General features: G+C 42.7%; 1 long non-coding RNA gene across 2 annotated transcripts; it reads left to right on the plus strand.

Annotated features, from left to right (window-relative positions):
• The first annotated feature begins 3,139 nt into the window (after positions 1–3,139).
• Positions 3,140–16,827, plus strand: LOC129383675 (uncharacterized). Of its 2 annotated transcripts, none has more exons than XR_008611552.2 (4): positions 3,140–3,245; positions 4,955–5,060; positions 7,579–7,648; positions 15,008–16,827. It is a non-coding gene; the product is annotated as an uncharacterized lncRNA (long non-coding RNA). The 2 variants fall into 2 exon arrangements; XR_008611553.2 differs by lacking the exon at positions 3,140–3,245 and adding an exon at positions 3,929–4,114.
• Positions 16,828–19,847: the final 3,020 nt, after the last annotated feature.

The following is a 19,847-nucleotide window of genomic DNA, read 5'->3' on the forward strand; positions in this document are numbered from 1 at the left end:
GCAACGCGACCAGGCTAATTAAATTACTTTCGGGTGCGTCACGCCTTTATTGCGCGGCACGCGGTCTGAGCCGTTGCTGAGGGCGCACAGCGGCAAGAGCCGAGGCGCGCATTTGGCATTCCGCGTGCGTTTCGGCGAACAAATCAGCCAACATGTCCCGGCGCCTCCGAACGGTGCTTCAGAAGAACGTGCGCCACACGCGCTGCAGCCTGTGCCAGGCACTCCGACAATGCTGTTCGCCGTCGCTTTGCGTTTTGAATACGTGTTGTCGTTACACTTGTTAAAGCACGGCTTTTGTCATTTGTCGACCGACGCACTGTATTCAAGGATTTTATTCGAGCGCTTTCTCTAGAAAAACATGTGTCGTGATCGGTTAAATAATGGGATGAAAAGGAACCGTTGATCTATACTTCACCTAATCATTACCCTATAAATCCCACCGATGATGTAGGCAAGAAGAGTGCCGAGGAACTTGTTGCTATTTTTTAACTGAAGTGCAGAAACTGCAAGCTATCGAAAAATGTAAGTGGACGGAAAAACAATTTCCCGGTAGTGGGAGCCGAGCCCAAAACCTCGGCATTACGCGGGCGTTGCACGACGAACTGCGCCATACAGCGGCAGCGGCTGCTTCAACATTCTTGGATATCGTATAGGTTAGAGCTGCGCAAAAATGTATTTATTTTTTTAGTATGAAACAAATACGTAAGTCAAGTAGCGACAATTGGATCATCAAACGCTAGCGCATATATTTACAACATGAAGATATATTTCAGTATATTTCTACACCCTCTCTCTACTGACAAGGGAACAAAACACAACTAACTATACACTGTAACAAATTTCCGTCATTATACGGAGGAATCTCTGGTAAATATACGGATAGTATGTCGCGTTCCAAAAACACGGCAATATCATCCGTTAATATAGGGACAGTGCTCTCTGTTTTATGGTTTACGGCCATTTCACTGTAGTAATACAGTGGCTACACTGTACTGCACGAAACAGACAGAATTCCGTATTTTTGTTATGCGAACATCCGTATTTTTGCGATGAAACTATACACGCTGCATGGGGACTGAATGAGCGCTTGTACACATAATCTTCACTGTTCATGCGTTGTCAATTCTTGCGGTAAGATGCAATGGCAAACATTTGGCACTTTATCTTGAAACAAGACGGTGAGCGCGCACGTTCTTTCACGGCAGAATAAAGATCGCGAGCATGCATGCCCCGACATGTTTGCAAACTACTGGAAGGTGACTGGAGATGAAGGACCTGATATCGTGCTTATTATACTGTGTCTACTGTAAAAAAGAAAAGGAAAGAAAGAACGTGCAGTGCCGAGCTGGCGTAACGATTCAAGCTTAATTTTCTTGGCCCAGCATGGAACACCATTTGTTCCTATGCTTTATTCATCGGCAAATGTTATGACACAACCATTTATTTACGCGTTCACAACACGCACCAACCAGTCCAAGTTGGCACTATACTACAGCCTATCGACGAATCGCAGTACCTGCTCTGCACTGCATTGCAACCCAGGGGTGTGCTACCCTAAGTAGCAAACCATCTGCTTCACCTCCCTGCCTTTTTTCTTCTTGCATTCTCCACTTTGTAGAAAATGCACTACCTTGTGGGAGAGAAAGCGTTATCCTCTTCCGGAGTTCTATTCGTCGGCAAGCAATTATATTACTGTTCACGCAACTAGAGCACAAATGCGAAAACAAAAGCGATTCTGTTTTGTTCTCCGCGCTCACAGAGTGCGGCACCAGGGGGCAGCACGCGCTGCGCTTGCGATGTAAGGAGCAGTAGAGAAAGCTGCGCATGTGTATAGGCGCCGTGCACGCAGACGGACGCGCCACTGGTAGAGGCCTTGCGCAGAACACGCGGGAGCACGCGCCGTAGTTCGTTGTGTCGTTGATCGTGCTTCTCTGTTTTATTCACGTTTTCAGAGCAAGATAGGCAACACCATTCGCACGTGTGGGGTGGCCAAAGCTTCAGGGAATGTCTAAGAATGGTTGCACTGTGGGGGGCACAAATACCGCTGAAAACGTGCCGGCGATACGGTTCTAATCATTCACGGCAAATCCTCATCAGCGGGAGCAATGGTAGCAAAAAATGGATCGTCGCTTCGAAGGGAAATTTCTTGTTCTCATCCTTTCCTTTGTCTCGTCGGTGTTTTTTTCCACTCGATCATAGTTAGACGCGTGAGCAACGAAGTTCGTCTGCAGTGCAGCATGAGGTTTAAAAGCATTTCGCTAAAATTCGGAATGCTGTTTGCCGCTTATATTGTTTTCCGCTTCGTTGCCGCGTTGCGCGAGCTAGGCAGCAGGACTGCGCGAGCGCATTGCGTTGTATGGTAAAGCTACTGAAGTTTGCAAGAACTGAAATTGTTGGTTTCATGTGGCGCGGTAAATCCTCGCGCCAGCTGTCACGCACTTCATGTTTTTACATCTATTTTATGCGTGGCTTCGTACATGTTTAACTGTGGCTAGTTGCTCCATGCATAACTCTTGTCGATTCTTTTGAGCTGCGAAGTTTTCACCCTGCCTTGTTTGTAAAGGGTATAAATCACACTGTGTCTAATCGGAATGATACCAAGGAAGTGCTTCTTTAACAGCTTTATTCTTTTCGCCCGAGGGCATCTTAGATATTGTTTACGTTTCTTGAAATGTGTTTAGGAAATAGGTAGTTCACGGCGAGAATTGCTAATAGCTGCTGCATACACTGTAAACACAAATGAGCCCATATGGGCGTTTTAACAGTTGATATGCCATTTTTCCCCCCTAGCTTAAAATGAGTACTCCCACGAGAAGAAGTAAAATAAGCTAGAACCATTATTGTACCCCCGACCCCATTTGAAGGGGCATTGCGGTTGTAAAATGGGGGTTTTCAAGGAATAACGGTGGCGTAGGGGAAATTGAGACGAGCCAAACAGAGAAAAGAATAACTCAGCCATGACCAACAAGGCAGTCAGCCGCAGCGACAATTTCAGTAGGATTATTTCTGCAGTCAGATTCGAAATATCCCGCGCAATGTGTGCCGGCGCTGTTTTTCTGTTCGGAGTAGCCGCGCCTTGGTGCTGCAGAGGACGCCGAAGTCGGAACTACGCGCGGAGGAACACCAGCCTTCGGAGCGCGCGCGCGCGCGGTGAAAGCTGCGATCGAGCAGCCATTTGCCAGCGACGGCACATTCTTCTACCGTGGTTGATGTTTCTCACTGCTTTGAACCCCCAAGACTCCACGGTAAGTGACTTTGAACGATTATTACATGTTCTATGAGTGTGCATGTGTTCTAAGTGAGGAGACGCGCTGATATGACTTATTAAAGGTCTCGGTACAACATGGCGCGACAGTTGGCCGTCCAGAACCATTTCGCACGATCACTGTGTTTCTTCGAGCTTTGTCGTAATCGAGGCGACTTGAGTGCTCAGAGTCAAGCGAGTGTACTTAAAAATTAGTATTTTATATAATGAGGGACTTTGCCGCGTCTTTAATTGGGCGGATGTGAGCATTCGACATGATCCCCGAAGCGCAAGCCACTACCATAATAGTTACGTGCAGTGCGAGGTGAGCTAAGCTTCGCCGCCTAACCGCGGCCTGAAAATGTGGCGGCTCGTTAAGGGTTTACTGCGGCGCGCGTGTGTGAGTGTTTGTACAGCGATCATTTGAGCGAGAACCGGCGGCGCTTCTTTGTGCGCGGTATCTGCTAGCTGGCGCGTACGTGGCGCCAATCCCCTAGCTCGTGCGATTGTGTGCAGTAGGTCGCCCACTTAGCGCGCATTGTGCAGATTTGCCAGTACGCTCCTTTCTATCGTCTGTGTCTCATCGCGCCCACGTCGTTGATTGTGCAGGCAGTGCGCGACTGCGGCACGTAGCATGTAGAGCCTGCGCCCGTCGACTTTGATCTACGGGCGTGAAACGTCGGCGGCGCGTTTGTGGTATTAAAAGCGTGTGGTGAGCTTCCAACGGCACTACGGGTCAACGCCGCATGAGCTGCCGGTCAGAGTATAAGAACCTCTTTATTGTTAGCGTACTGCTTGGCGGTAACAGGTGTCCTGCTTGGGTTCAGATTACTGGATACGCCGTCACTTGAACCTCGGCGGCCGGAGCAGGTGAGTACCAGTGGCGCCGGCACCTCGGCGGGCAGAAAACGGTGCCCGTGCCGTGACGAGATATATCAATTTACGCGATAGCATTGCCGGTGATAGGTCATACGGGTGCGTCGCTCCATGCCTGTGTTCTTTGCTGAGGCCGCCACTACGCCTGCGGTGCACTTACTACGCTATATCTATATAGTCGACGCTTGTGCAATGTTGTTATTCAACAGCTGGCGCTGTGCTCTGGATACCTGAACTTGTTTAATGTTTAATTACTTTGCTGCTGTGCCATTGCGTATTGGGTACAGATATTTAGTATTGAATTCTAGGTGCCAAATTCACACAAAGAAGTTGCGCTTTTCAACTCAGGATCATATCACACATCACAGCGTCATCCTATATTGCACGAGTATTAATAACAAAATTTATGTTGCTGGTGGAAAAAAAAAGAAAGGCAGACCGATCAACCTGTAACCTGTATCTGTGAGAAAAATGTGCTTCAAGTCCGCCATTGTCTATAAAAAAAGGTACTACCTTGGTATTCAATGTCAGTAACACTCATAAGTTATGCATCCTTTTGTGTGAAATAATTTGTCTTAGAAGCCATTCATTGTAAGGGATCAGTAAACATCTCATAGCTTAAGTAGTGCATATGTGCATGAGTTGGGCAAAGGTATTGGTTTGTAAAGAGCAAAGCCATTAAGATATAAAATATTGGCAAGCTTAGTTTAACAATAAGCTGAGGAATATACAAAACCTAATGTAGCAGCAGATGTTCTTCAAGATAAGCTTGTGACCAGCTTTTTTGTGTTCTGTGTGATCATTGTAGTGTCAAATTTTTCATTTTTATTTCAGGACTGCGGCTGCGGTCGTTTCATTGCCAACTGTGAGGATGACGCAGCTTCATGGCCGGAGATCGGGCGCCTCCCATCAGTTTCCCTTTTCAGCAATAGAGGCCTTGGTATGCTCTTACCTAGAGTTTGCTTTTTTACCCTTTATATTTTGAGCACAGTGGCTAGTTTAGCGGCATTACTTAGAGTGATTGGTGCGACACCTGTTCCATAGGAGGTATGCAGGTTATCCCACGTAACTTTAGCAAACTTTTAAAAATATGAATATGCCACCTAGCTGCACAGAACCTATGTAATGTTGTTTCCTGTCTCTTGGAAATACTTGGATTTGCTTCATTTTGCCTAATTACCTAATTAGTCTTAATCAATTAATCAACTTCTCAAATGTAATTAGATAAAAAGTCTCAATTATAAAATTGTAGAGCAACGTGAAAATTTCCCAGTACAGCTATCTGTGGCTCAATATGTGCTACATAATGTGTTTTTAGAGCATGAAAGAAGCCTGAGAATCTTGCAAAGTGCCTTGAGTATGTTTCTGTGTGACAGCGCCTGTGTTGTGTTCTTCCTTCAGTCCTCGTCTTTTGCGCTGTACTAACAGTCGACCTCGAGTGGCCATTCCCGTGGCAGTCTTGCATGTATTGAGTGCTTGCCCTGTATAGGCATGTGTGTTTCCAGTAAGAAAAAAATACTGAAGGAGCCCAACGTGATGTATTTCAGGACAAGTGTATGGTGTAAATTACTATGTGACAATAAAATAAACTGAAACAAGACGTCACAGTAGAGGTATGCAGGTGTGTGCACCAGCATAATGACGAAAACCTCATGCAAGTTTAGAAAAATATTCATTAAGTTAGTTTCTGTCATTCTTCTCTGTCATATTATTATTGCAAAAATGTGCTCTCTAGTATTGCACGATTAAAAACACAGTTCAAATACATCATTTGCTGGAACCTTGACATTCATAGCAACATAGAGAGGAATGGTTAAAAATTTGCTTTGCTTCTCTGACCTTCATTTTAGGTCCTTCTCATGTTTGCTAAGCTTCTTAATCTATCATAGACCCCTTCCAGGGTTTACAGGCAGCTTGAGCACATTGTGCCAGATTGTGGAGAAGCTGCAGAGGTCGCAGTGTGTATAGTGGTGTCCGGTAAATGCAATTTTATTGCAATATGCATTATGCTCAGTACCAATTATATTAAGTTATAATTTTAGCAAAAATCTCTGTTTTCCAGATATATATCAATGGGCCTCCAAAGAACTGCACTTTTTAAAAGAGTTGCTCATTCTCTGTCTACTGTTCGGTGTTGTTAAATGCATGTATGTTGGACAGCATAGTGCTTGGCCTTCAGCTGAAGGTAGTAGTGTAGGTAGTAGGTAGTAGTGTAGAAAGTGGTAGCAGTAGTAGCTTTATGCATGTGCATAAAGCTGCAGTAAGCCAAATGTGAGAAGATAAGGGCTAATACGATACAGCCATGTAGCAAAAGTTACACAAGCAAACTGTTTGATGCAATCCCTAGGAAAGTAAGCAAAAATATAAGAATGTGCTTATATGATAAACAGTACCTATGTTTCAGGCGCATGGCCTTCTATCGCCATATTCCGTAACAGTTCATTATTTAACACTTTAAAACTACTTGCCCTGTTTATGTCTAACTGCTCTAAATTCGAAAATTTTCATTGATTGCACTATGAAGGTTTTGGCCGTGGCTTAAGTTACTGCCAGAATTAAATTTATAGTTGTGGCCGTCCTATGTGTGATAACAAAAAGCCATTTTGGAACCAGGTGACTGTTATGCAGTATGCTAAGTGTGCGTATTAGAACAGCCACTTATATTTTCATTGTAACCATGTATAAAGTATGTATGTACACATCTCGAAGCCATAGACTGTGTACTCTTAATTGGAGGTGTTATTGTGTGGAGTAGGTTTTTTTGTAAGCATTGTCTAGAATTTGCACTACATTAAGGTGTAGTGAAGCCAAGCGAAAAATATTGACAAAATGGCTAAAGTACATTCTTAAGAGATGACTTAAGATGAGTTAGATCACTTAGATGACTTTACAGCATGTAGTAAAACAAGAATGGGAACTGAAGTGCTTAATTTTTGTTCATTATTACCATGTGGCACCAACATGCAATGAAGACAAAAGAGGAAGAGAAGTGAAGTGCACTAAAGGGCAACTTGCTCCTGATGGGAGCTGCATTCACATCTACATGATGCATGCAATCTTTGAGTTATAGCAGCAGCTAACCACCTGTTCACTTTGTTGCACATTTGTATTGTTTATGTACTAAGTCTGGCCCTGGAAGTGTTAAGCAGTGCCACTTGTGGCATTGGTGCTGCATGCAAGACATCCTTCTAACCACAGGTGTTATGTATTATGTAAACCTAAGTTCTTTTAAATTCATGTAACCCACAAAAGTTCCATTTGAAAGGATGTGCCATATTTGCCACCATTGCCATGAGTAGCATTGGCTGACAGTCACAGGGCGAGACATTAACCTTGCTCAGCTATTATGCAAAACTATTTTACATACAAATGTGGTAATTAGTATACATGCCGAAAGCCTCACAGAATAAAATTTTTTATTCGCATCTTACAACGATTGTTATTTTGCTTTAACTCAGGAGCCCTTTCTACCTGCGTTGCATCCTGTGGCTGGGCCACTCCAACGATCTCGGCAGAATCGTTACACAGGTGTGTTCTTTTGTGATTCTCAGTATTGATATTTTCTAGTTTACGTTCAATGTAAAAGCACAGATCAAATGAAAAGCAGGTTAAAAGATGAGCTCACAGGCACTGTATCCAAATGTTTGTTAGGAAGGAAAATCTGTTTTACAAGTTGTCGTTATAGCAACACAAGAGAGTGTGCACATCACACCACCAGTACCTAGCAAGCAACAGCATTATACCGTAGAAGAAGCCAAAACATCAGGCGAAAACCTGTACTAAACTAGGGACTGTATTAAGACCTTTTCGAGGCTTAAACTATTTTTTGGGTTACTCTGTCTAATTGCTTGAACTGAACTAACGTGTCCTGCAAAACAGTTTGCATTCGCATTTGATACAATCTGCAGCAAAATATGAACAAAGGGCTGCAATACTCTAAGGGCCTACTATTGAAGTTGCAACCAGTCTTCCCAGTGTACTGCAGCCTCAGGAACATGAAATCTGGTACACTGTATCACATGCACACACAACAAATTTTAATCCATGGGCATCTGTACACTGTGCTTGTGCAGGACTGCGCAACTGGCTGTTTATTCGTGACTGAAACAGCTACGTACATCAAGACTGTATTGGGAAGCCACCATCTTTTTCAGTCAGTGTAACAGTCCATAAACATATGGATTTCCATGAGCATTTTGTCTGCCACACTTTTCTTTGTCGTTTTTTTTTGCACTCCAGCTTTGATGGCTGCAAGACACTTCAGGCTGGCTGAAGAGACAGTGGTAGCCTAGTAGGTGGCCTCACAAAGTTGTTATTTTGATTTTTAAGAGCCGACTTGCTTTGGACAATGCTGAATAACACATCAAAAGGCACGGGATTATTGACAAGGTTAGAATGACTTTGAAAGAAGTTTAAGGCTTCTTTTTAACTCTGATCTGTCTGCTGAGACCAAATCATGTCAGCTTTTAATGAAGCAATGTTCAGGTTGGAAAGCTGCGAGGCTGTGTGGGTACTCAAACACCATCATTGCTTCATATAGCTGAAGTTGCAGTGACATCAAGGCAGAAGCAAATGACATGGCAAAGGAAAGGTTGGTCGACAAAGGACTCATTGGCAATTATGTAGGTTCAAGGGCTATTGCACTGAGTAAGAAAATGTGTTCCTGATACAGCGTGAACAGTGTTAATGCTGAAGAACAAACTGGCACCATCTCCCCAGTCCTACACAAGCACGTGCATAGAAAGGGATGCCTGTTGGCCTCGAGGGCCACCACTGGAGGGATCACCTGCTATCGCTATGACATAGAATGTGACATCAGATGACTATAGTTCACACCTTTGCTGCAGCTCGCTGGCTGGGCAATTGAAGCCTTGATTGTAAGGATGAAAAGTTTCAATCACAAGGTGGCAATTTAGTTGCCAACTCTTACAGCATGGTTCACTACTCAGTGCTGCAGTGCTGGACGTATTTGACCAAGCCTGGTGCGAGTTCTCATGAGTACCCATGTTCAAGCTGCTGCTAGATACTTAGTTGATAAAGTCACTGAAAATGAAATTTGGTCATCGAAAGAATCATGAAAACGATGCACACAAGGCTTGTAGCATGCTTACTTGGTATGACCTCAGTCAAGACACCCTGTGTAGAGATGCTGGCAAAAGTGCAGCAGAAGTGTGGATTGAGGAGACAAAAATATAAGCTGTTCAAGTTCCACATATAACAAACTGATAATAAATCGCCGTTCAGCAAGAACTCCCGCAAAAGGGGTAAGCCGCACTCCCCACAACGAATGCTATAAAAACAGTACTGTTATTGCAGCAAAATTGCCTATAGCTCTTTTGATAGCTTGATAGCTGGTAGCTGGTAGCTACTTGATGGTAGCACTTGATAGCTGGTATCACACAATGTTTTCTATGCCACGGAAATATTCCAGCACGTAGGGGCCACAATTCTCCTAGAGGCCAATACAGACACAGGTTGCCAGCAAGCATGGACTAAAGATTCTTCCGTTTGCATTGATGTAGTCTACCACATTTTGTTTTCTTGGGTGCACAGTCACATTGCGGTAACAATTTTCTGCCTGAATATTCATCGCAGGGAGCACTGCAGCCAGCTAAAGCGAGTTTTTTGTTCACACCTTGCCACAGATGCGGCAAGATGTAGACTTGACCCATTTTTCTAGGCACATTTGTTGGGTTCAAGAAAGAACACAGAGTAGCTTAAGAACTTTATTCCTTCTAGATTTAAGGCGTGGGGCCAGGTATTAACCATTGTTTTAAGAATTTTACCAAACCGGGAAAGATTCTTTCTTGAAAGTCTTCTGATATCAGCTTGATACAGTCCCTGGCTTAGTATGGATGCATGTGCTGTGGCTTTGTTTTAGTCTGTTTAAAAGGTTGTTTTCCTTTTGAGTGTTCCAGTCTCAAAGAAATCACAAATATATTTTGATTTCAGGAACCCTTGTGACATTACACAATTCCTTTACATGTTGCAACCAAGCTTATTTTTTAAACACATGCCTTTCTTTCAGCATGAAAAAAAAATCTTAGATGAAACAAGGCAAAAATGGCTGCTTATGCATTTGTACGATATTCCAACTGAGAGGGGTGAAAAGTAATGAAATGTTCTACTTTCATAATTTTTCTACCATGTGTACAACATTTCTTAATATGCATGAAGCAAATTCACTTTTATCACTAGCCTATTACAGAAACAAAAAATGACAAACTGAGCTTTTAAGGGGGCCCTCAGAAGGGCCCAATCCGTGCGTCTTCTTTTCTAGCGCCATGGCTATGAGAGCAGCTGAGCACATCTGCAGCCTGCACACCCTGTTCTAGAGGTGATCTGCTGCGTGTGGAAAGACTAGACGTGCTGATATGGCGTGGTATTATGTGCACAGTCTTCCCACGTGTTTAGTACACGGGGTTGCATAATCTGTAGTTTCAGAGATGCATTGAAGTTTGAGACAGACAAAGCATTCGCCTGGTCCACTGCCAGCACTTTTCATGATAGTGTCGTTCCACTGTGTGTGGCAGTATCAAAGAGGACAGGGTGGATGCGAAAGCAAGGCTGGGTTTGCTTTATGCTACCTATGTGAAGGTATCGTTAACACACCGTGAAACCGTATCTTTGGTCGCTGACTCTCAAATTCAAAAATTTTTTCTCATTCAGATTTGTGTTTTCTGACTGCGGCCCTTTCCGTGGGAAAACAATCCATTTGCAAATGTACTTATTTGACTAAACGGTTGAATCTGAGTACAACAAACCAAATTGCTGATTTTAGTGCATTCGTTATGTTGGGGTTCCTTTGTATATGACTCCAGAAAAAGCCGACCATTGTCTGCTCACACTCCGCCACGCCCGCCCATATAGGAATAAACTTAATTTTGGTTGGCCACGATGCTTATCGGTGTAGTAGCTGTCGTGTGTCCACCCATACACATTTTGTTGGCTTCCCGAAAACCTCAAAGAACAGCTGTATTTTGCTTATGTGCATTCACTAATCAAATAAGTACATGTTTGCTAGAATCCCCATAATATTGAGTCAGCTGGTCTGCTTGAAAATGTTCAAAATATGGCAGTTAGATTTGTAATAGGAAGTCATACTAAAAGGCTTTGTATTACTGAGAGTAAGGGTAAGCTGCAATGGCAGGATTTAAAAGACAGGGAAATCTCTTCAGTTAAAATTATTTAAAGCATATAATGTTCCGAACATGTAGAGATAGAGAAATTCATATCAGGCTATCATCATACCTCACAAGAAAGAGATTACACTAAAAAGGTTTATTAATTTCCTTTTACTTATAGGTGATGCCTCACATTGTTTTTTCCTTGGACCAAAGGAAATGCAAGGTTTTTCAGCCTGCAATTGTTTGCATAGTTTTCAAAGATAATTTCCTCCCTGCTTTGTGTGCTTGATTTGAATGTAAGTTACATTACGCAGAATGTATACCCCCCCTGCAATGCCAGTACAGGCGAAGCAGATACTAAATGAATAACCATGAAAGGATTTTGGAGCGAGCAAAAATGGCATGTGCAATAGATATGTGTAGATGTCCCGTTGGTGTTGCTGTCAAACAAGAAAGTGTGATATCGAGGGACTGAGCAAAGTAACTACATGTGTGCTTGCCAAACTATAGCTGTCATTTACACCTTGATTGTGACTTAGCTACCAAAAGAAGTTTTTTTGTCTTGTTCTTTTTCTGTTAAAATGTACTTTTTTCTTTGTCTACTTTCGTTTGGGTTTTTGTAGCTATATCGTGCACATGTGACCAATAATGCCGTGTGGAAGTTAGTGGTTGTTGGTATTTCTCACTGCCTGTCGTTTGTTCAATGTGTGTACTAAAGTCAATAGAGCACCAACCAGTATAAACCAGTGTGTTGAATTTGTTTTCTTGTTTTAGTACAAATGATCTGACTGGTTATGTGCCCAAATAAACAATTAGATTATGAAAACAAAGTTCATCAGAACATGTCATGCATTTTACTTATAATTACCCTATTTCAACTGCAGAACCCACATATTAAGGCATGTAGATTTAAGTAGAACAAGTCTTTTTGCAATCCTTAGTTCTGAATAGGTGAGAGCAGTGCTAAGGACACGAAGTGAGTCCACATAGATAAATGGCATGGTGCACTGTGCACAGACTAATAATTGATGTGTTTTTGCAACAGACAAGCAAATAAATATCCAGTAATGCCTTGTCAAAGGCACGAAAGCACATAAAGAGGCAGGGGCTGGTCAGATACAAATCTGCCGTGGTTTCAGGTTTGTTAACAAGCATACCACTTTTCTGTAACTTCTGAGAACAGGTGCTGCGCTGACACATTATTCTTTTTTTTCTTGTTGTTATTTTGTGGGATTTGATTAGTTTCTGGGTTAATGGTTGCTGCTTTCGCTAACATGTTGCACTTATGAAATTTGGGCTGTCATCTGCACTGTTTACAGTGTATGTACTCTTATGGTCACATTATAGTGGTGCTTAATGTTGGAGCCTCTCATTCAAATATAAGCTTGTCTGGTCTACATATGCTTTCCTTCATGCCAAAGGAATAAGATATACTATGTTTGTGTCAGAAGGAAAGAAACTGAGACTGGTGTCTATTATTGCACATAAATCTATGCTTAGTTGCGTTAACATTTTCGCGTAATTTCAACAACTTATTTAGTGCATTTCTGTAACATTCACACTCTTTCGTATCCACTTAGGTGTAAGGAATAAAGGCAAAAAAGTAAAGCATTGCAGTGGATTTAACTTAATGCTCTTGATTCTTGTTACCTTCTTGATAGCTTTTCTATTTGGAAGAGCATATGTACAAAAGCATGTTTTGACCAAATAGGCTGCTGTTTGGGAGGCTTTGCAAGCACCACTATAACGTGACAAAAGCAGTGTGTGGCCATTTGGTTATATAAATTCTGGTGTAATGACACCACAAAAAGTAAACAAAGATATGTACGCACATGACACAAGCACCCGATCTCACTTCAAGCTTTAAAATAAGGAAACAGGCAATATTTAATAACAGGTGGAGACATGATGTGATGATATCTGTTAAAAGAAATTCTTTATGCAGTGCAACTAATGGATCACTGATACATTCGTCATTCTTTTTAAATCTTGCAAGCCACAATTACCTTGCATGTTGTCAGGTCGTAATACCTGGCTACAACGCAAGTTTTGTGGAACACAGGACCGCAGTCACATTCTTTGCAGTATTTAACATTGTGTGATGGAGGATTGTTTCACACGGATGACTCATACTCCCTCAATTTCCCTGATTTCGCATTAATAGAGCATCCAAACTGTCCAATGTAGGCACGGCCTTATGATGGCAGCAGACTACACAACGCTTGCGGCCTGCTCACTAGATGCATATTGTGCTTCAACCACAGCCAACCTTTTCCTTTTTTTGGCTTCTGCCTTTTATTACAGCACAAAACTCCTAACAAGGGCCTGAGAAAACAATGATTTGCGCAACTAAATTAGGCATGAATATGGAATATAATGAATGAGATGAAGTAAAAAAGTGGTTGCAGTTGTTTCGTATGCATTTGTAATTTTCATGGGTAATTGTGTAGCTGGTCTCTACGGGCAAAAATTTTTTTTCTGTATGAAACATGTGATGAGAGATTTGCTCTGATGAGAAAAAAAGACAAGCCAGGAAAACAAATTAATTTGTTGCGTGCACCACAATTTGCAGGCAGTGCACTGTGCAACGGAGGTTATGTACAGTCAGCCATTCCCATCCAGTCATGCTTGCATTGCATACACACATTGTATTAATTTGAGATTGCGGCTAATGAAGTTTGTGTGGAATAACTCTCATCCGCACATAGTGATGCACTGCAAAGTAGATTGGTTCGTTCCTGTGTTCATCAAAACTCGTAGCCAGAAATTATGAGCAGATGTACATAAGATAATTAAGCTTTGGCAGATTAGCACGAAAAGGACAAATGCATCAGTCATTCTCAGTTACATTGCACAAAGAATTTGTTTTTGAATTAATGACATCACTTCCTGTCACTATGTGTTGTATATGATGTCTGTTTTCTTATTAAAGCGAGAGTTGAGGTTAGGCACTTGTGTCCTGCATGTCTTTGTCTTCGTTTGCTTCTGTGGTGCCATTACACCAGAATAAGTCCATGACAGGAGCTGCCAGTCTATGCAGTTATACTACATTGGGCTCAGTACGCCTGGCGGCCTGAATGTGACGAGTGCGAAGTAGCAGTACAAACTTCAGAAGGGTAGAATTTTGTGTCGGTGGTGCATATTACAGTATGGTGAAGCGCTATAGATGGAACAGTGTGAGGCGAGACAGATGGGAAAGTGCTACAGACAACTGTGAATGTTCACTAGAAAGTTTCGCTGCAGCGGGACAATGCATGCGTTATCCTGGTGCAGCAAAATTTGCCAATGTTCATAGTTGTCAGTAGCACTTGCCCATCTACATTACACTAGTAGCAGTAACAACATAAACCAACTGACCCGAGCAATAATGAAAGCCCACAGAATTGCCAAATTGTAGGAGAAATGTTTCAGTGTAACACATGTTTTGTTAACTGACAAGCAAATGGCATACATGTCTGCGAACCAATGATCAGATGCATTTTTCATGCACATACATTATTTTGTACAACTGCTTCCTGCTTTGGTTTTTTATGGCTTTTAGGAAGCATTCCAAAGTACTTAACTGTTTGTCTGTTCTAAAATAGAATCTGTTCTCAGCCAGCACTATGTGGCATTACTGCATAAGCCCTTACTTCGTCAGTGTCCTTCGCACTGTTCTCAACTAAATATGAATAACCAAATAACCATGTTTTTAAATTTTCAGATTATGAAGAAAATACTCTTAATATGTATTTCATTAGAAAAATTTTCTCAATTTTAGGAAGAAGTCTGCCTGGCCCCAAGCCTGGTGCAAAATGAAGAAATGGCACTCCACATCAATTCATGTTTACTTGTCGTCATAACCAGTCTGTTAGCTTAATTTTTGGTTCTTCCTATTGAATTCTCAAGAAAGGTACCAACTCTGTCATTAATTGAAAACAAATTTTTGCACTTGGGGATGCAGCCATGCACAAAGCCTTTGAGCTCATTAATATCTTTATTTTTTAAAGAAAGTGCAGCTCCTGCGTGGAGCAATAGGCTGAATAAGACGAGGGTAAATGAAAAGATGGTGAAATTAGTCATCAACAGTTGTCCAACAAAGGAAGTCTCAAGCTGGAGGCAACATCTTTGCAAGAGAACCAAATGGCTCCAGCCTGAGACATTCGTTGTTCAACCTGGCAAGTCTCCTTCTCGAAATATTTCCTCTAGCCTGAGACCTATATCCATTCCACCACCCTTGACCAACAATACACCTATACATTTGGCAACCCATGGAAAGGTAGCAAATTCACATTCGAGGAAAGGGAATGTAGTGTGCACCCTGGAAGGCAGCATGAACAGTATTTTATTTACTTAATGATATGCAGATTTGCTATCCAATTACTTTATTTTGATCCCCGTTGTATAATTGGACAGCATCGTTCCTCAGAGAGAATAATAATTCAAAGCTCACACAATTTTGCTCCTTTATGTCCGTTAAATCTGTCCTGGTTGCTACACTATCAGCCCTGTCTGCAATTGCATAGCAGTGTTTTGAGCATGCATCCAAATTCAAAAGAATAGTTAGGCTTCTACCTCAGAATGTTTGCTACTGTGTTGCAGCTCGAATTCTATGTCTAGGTGGTCACTGTGATGCCATGTGCTTTTTAAATAAGACCAATATGCTATTTGAAGGGCAATTAAATGCAATCTCAAATGACCTCAGCTCGGGGAATGACACAATTGGAGGTCAATGTGATAAGGAGGATTTGATTTCTGAAAACAAGGCACTTAAACGGGAGAAAGCATGACTAATTTCGTCTAAAGATGCTGCTATTGGATATGATCAGGGAAGGTACTTGTTCGTGGCTGCATTTGCAACATGTTACATTGCTGGCTTTCTATATTGCACTGGGTACAGTGAAATGTTGCTGCTTGCACAATATTCAACTAAACATGGTAGCCATGCTAATGTGTCCATGCAGAACACAACTTATCCACTATTATGGACTACAGTGGAATCTCGATAAACGAAAATCGCTTCGAAACTGCCGCTTAAATAGGACACCATCCTGATAATTGGTTGGCTCTCTGCAATGTCTCTCAGTAAATATAATGCCTGGTAAATGGAACCAATTTCCCTGGCACCTTGAGGCTCCATTTAAAGAGCACCCACTGTAAAAATATAGGGGGGATCGTGTTTGGAACTTTCGTAAATGTAGTCTTAAACAAAACCGCATTTCAGTGGGAGCGAAATGCAAAAGCACCCGTGTACTTAGACAGGGGCATGTTAAAGAACCCCAGGTTGTCCAAATTAATTCGGGGTTACTCGCTATAGCATGTGTCATAATCAGAAGGTGTGTTCTGGTTCGTAAAATACAATGATTTTTAATAGCTTGCTCAGAAATCCAGCACTAAATTATGTAGCTTGTTTGTGTGATGAGTCCCAATTTCTTAATTTAGTACTTTGACATTTATCATATTTGTGTGCTAGTCCATGCAAAATACCACTGATCGGCCTCATTATACCAGCCACTGTTAATTAGGAATGGCTTAGTCAAGCAACCTAAACTTACAGCACAAACACTTAATACGAACCACAAAAGGAAGAATCGACACACACTGGTGCTAACAACTTCTTTATTTCTTCGTCGATGCAATATAAACCCTAGGCCACACTACTGCACAGGCACTCAGATTACATTACAGAGATCTGCCAAATTATCACATACGCAAGCGTAGGAAGTCAAATTCAGATGGATGCAGGGACAAAGATATCTTACTAATGCAATTATCGCCCTGCCTTTCTTGTGGTAGGCCTCTAAGGCAAGCCGCACATGCTCATTCTTGCTTTTGCCAAGAATCGACGTCCCATCAAGTTGTGCCTCACAATTGTTGCAAGAGTTTATATGCGCACCAAGGTGCGCTCCTCTATCTACATTTTTGTTTACTTGTTGCGCATGTTCCCTGAGTTGCTCATTGACGCAATGCCCTATCTATCCAAGCTATTTCTTACCACATGAGAGTGAATGGTATAAACCACGCCGACCGCGCACAACACGTATGAAGCATCATGCCGAATTTGGCATCCTCCTCTGCCCTCTCCGCAGGTGCGGGAACATAGCTTTAAAAGCTTGTTCGGTGCAGAAAACGCCAAAGGAACACTATGCCTGCAAGCAATTTTCTTGAGTTGATAGATGAGCTTATGTGTTTAAGGGACGGCGCAGGGAACATGCACAAAAAGTAAACAAAAATGTAGATAGAAGAGTGCACATTGTTGCGCATATAAACTCTTGCAAAAATTGTGAGGCACGACTTGATGGGACGTGGATTCTTGGCAAAAGCATGAATGAGCTTGCGCGGCTTGCCTTAGAGGCCTACCACATAAAAAGGCAAAATGATAATTGCATCAGTGACATAGCTTTGTCCCTGCACCCATCTGAATTTGAGTTCCTACGTTTGCATATGTGATAATTTGGGAGATCTCTGTAATGTAATGTGTGCGCCTGTGCAGTTGTGTGGCCTAGGGCATATATATGCATCGACGACGAAGAAATAAAGAAGTTGTCAGTTAGCGCCAGCGTGTGTCGTATCTGCCTTTTGCGGTTCGTCTTAGGTGTTTGCGCTGTAAGTTTTAAATTCAGAATTATGTACCAACTAGGCCAAATGAAGTTTTACTCTTAGTCAAGCGAGCTCAATATATAGTCTGTGCAAAAGTGTGGAGTGTCAGTACAAAGTAACAGTTCAAACACATGGCTCTGTAGTTACAGTTCCGTATGAAACGAGATAAGATTTCTTAGCATTTCTGTCATTTACTAATTTCATTGTGTTAGGACATGTAGAATACTAGCAATTGGTATGCTTACAATGTACAGTGCTCTTTTTTAAAATCCAGACAATTGTTTTACTGTGGCAGAAATGTGCTTTCTTTTGGGCCTGGAAGTGAACATATTATATTTCTTACATTTGGTGTAAAATAAATTTTCTTCACTGTCAGTGTGTGTGTCGTGCATTTTTCCTTTCAGCAAGTAGCAACTGCTCTCGAAGGCGTTTGCTGGCCTCGGAGGCACTGCCGATAAGCTAGGACGACTGTATAAAAGTTTTGCAAAGAGGGGCTCTGTGATCAGCGAAAGGGAAAAAAAAATGAAGACGTGCGGTGACGGGTTCATTCGCCATTGGACCACGTGTGCGCGTGACTTGGTCGGTTCAGCGGTGGCCCTGTGCCGTCGATTGGACCACGTGTGGCGAGCCCGCGGCGAAATGCTTCGTGGCGGTACGCCGCGCCTATGCAGCAGCAGACGGAACACCGCAGGCCAAGGTGTCGGACGCCGGCGTTCGCTCCGAGCAGGTGCGACGCCTGATCGGGTGGCAGCTCACGGACGGCCGAGTTCCCTTGAGTCTTGATCGCCGGCGTTCGACATTTCGGCCTGCGGTGTTCCGTCTGGTACTGCGTAAGCGCGTGACCCGCGCCACCATGCATTTCGCTACGAGCTTGCCGCACCTAAACTAAAATGCCTTTAATTCCTTCACAATACTCCCATTGTACCTCCAGTCAAATAGGGGGGGGGGGGGGGTGAAGTGGGCGTATTAGGTACCCCCGTTGTGTGCCCAATTAATGCCCACGTCAATGGGAGTTTTATCGTACGCCCTTTCAATGGGAGCAAAAAGATGTACAAAAGGGAATGCGCTAGAGGACAAGCAAAAAACGCCCATCTGGGTGTTTTTTTGTTTACAGTGTATGGTATTTTTGTTCCACTTCTCGCTGAAAAGTTCGCGTCCCGTTTGGGAAGTCATCACACCTCGATGCTGCCTGAGCAAACTTAACACGCCGAGTGATTTGTTTGTTTCACAACGCAGTCCCTTCTTGCATGTGAGTTTTGTACTCAACTGAATTCTTATACTTATGCTGCAGACGACTAAACCGGGCCTTGCCGCCAGCGCTCATATATCTTGACTGGCGCGGCTCTGCCTTTAAATATATCATGTGGCTATCTCTAGTAATATAAAAAAGTACTGAAAAGTCAGTCAGCTTTGTAAGTTTCCAAGCAGCTCCCTTGGGAATTTGAAATTGCAGAAACTGCAGCGGGAACGGTAGTTCATCGGCGTATGCAGCAGAATTGCTTCGGCGGTACAGCACTAACACGTGCTTTTAACAACCTGTGTGTTTGGTCACTTCGTTGGCTAGTGTACGCGTTTCGATCAATAAATTTCGATCAACTCTTCTTGAGGCGACTTCGACTGCACTTATTCGGCGATGTCACATGTATTCATCGGCAGAAAAATCACAACGGCATATGCAGAGATTGCACCGTGCGGATATGTTTGATATAAGTCTGTACTAACGACGCGTGCTTATTATTCATGTACAGAAGCAGAATTGTGACAAGGGTAGAATAAAAAGACCATCGAGAGATCGCTTCACGCAACAAAATTATCGGCTAGTGAACATGAGCTCCACGTCATGTAAATGTGGTTCATGGCGTTTGTCTGCGGGACACACCTTGCACGTATCTGGACCACGTTGTTCAAAACACCGGTAAAATCATGTTCATACCCGCTCACACAGAGGTCAGCATCTTCCCTACAGCTGTCGCCGCAGAGGAAGCAGCCTGGCACCCGAACAAAGGAGAAATCGCAGCCGC

This window comes from Dermacentor andersoni, chromosome 8, assembly GCF_023375885.2.
Source record: "Dermacentor andersoni chromosome 8, qqDerAnde1_hic_scaffold, whole genome shotgun sequence".
NCBI classification, from domain to species: Eukaryota; Metazoa; Arthropoda; class Arachnida; order Ixodida; family Ixodidae; genus Dermacentor; species Dermacentor andersoni.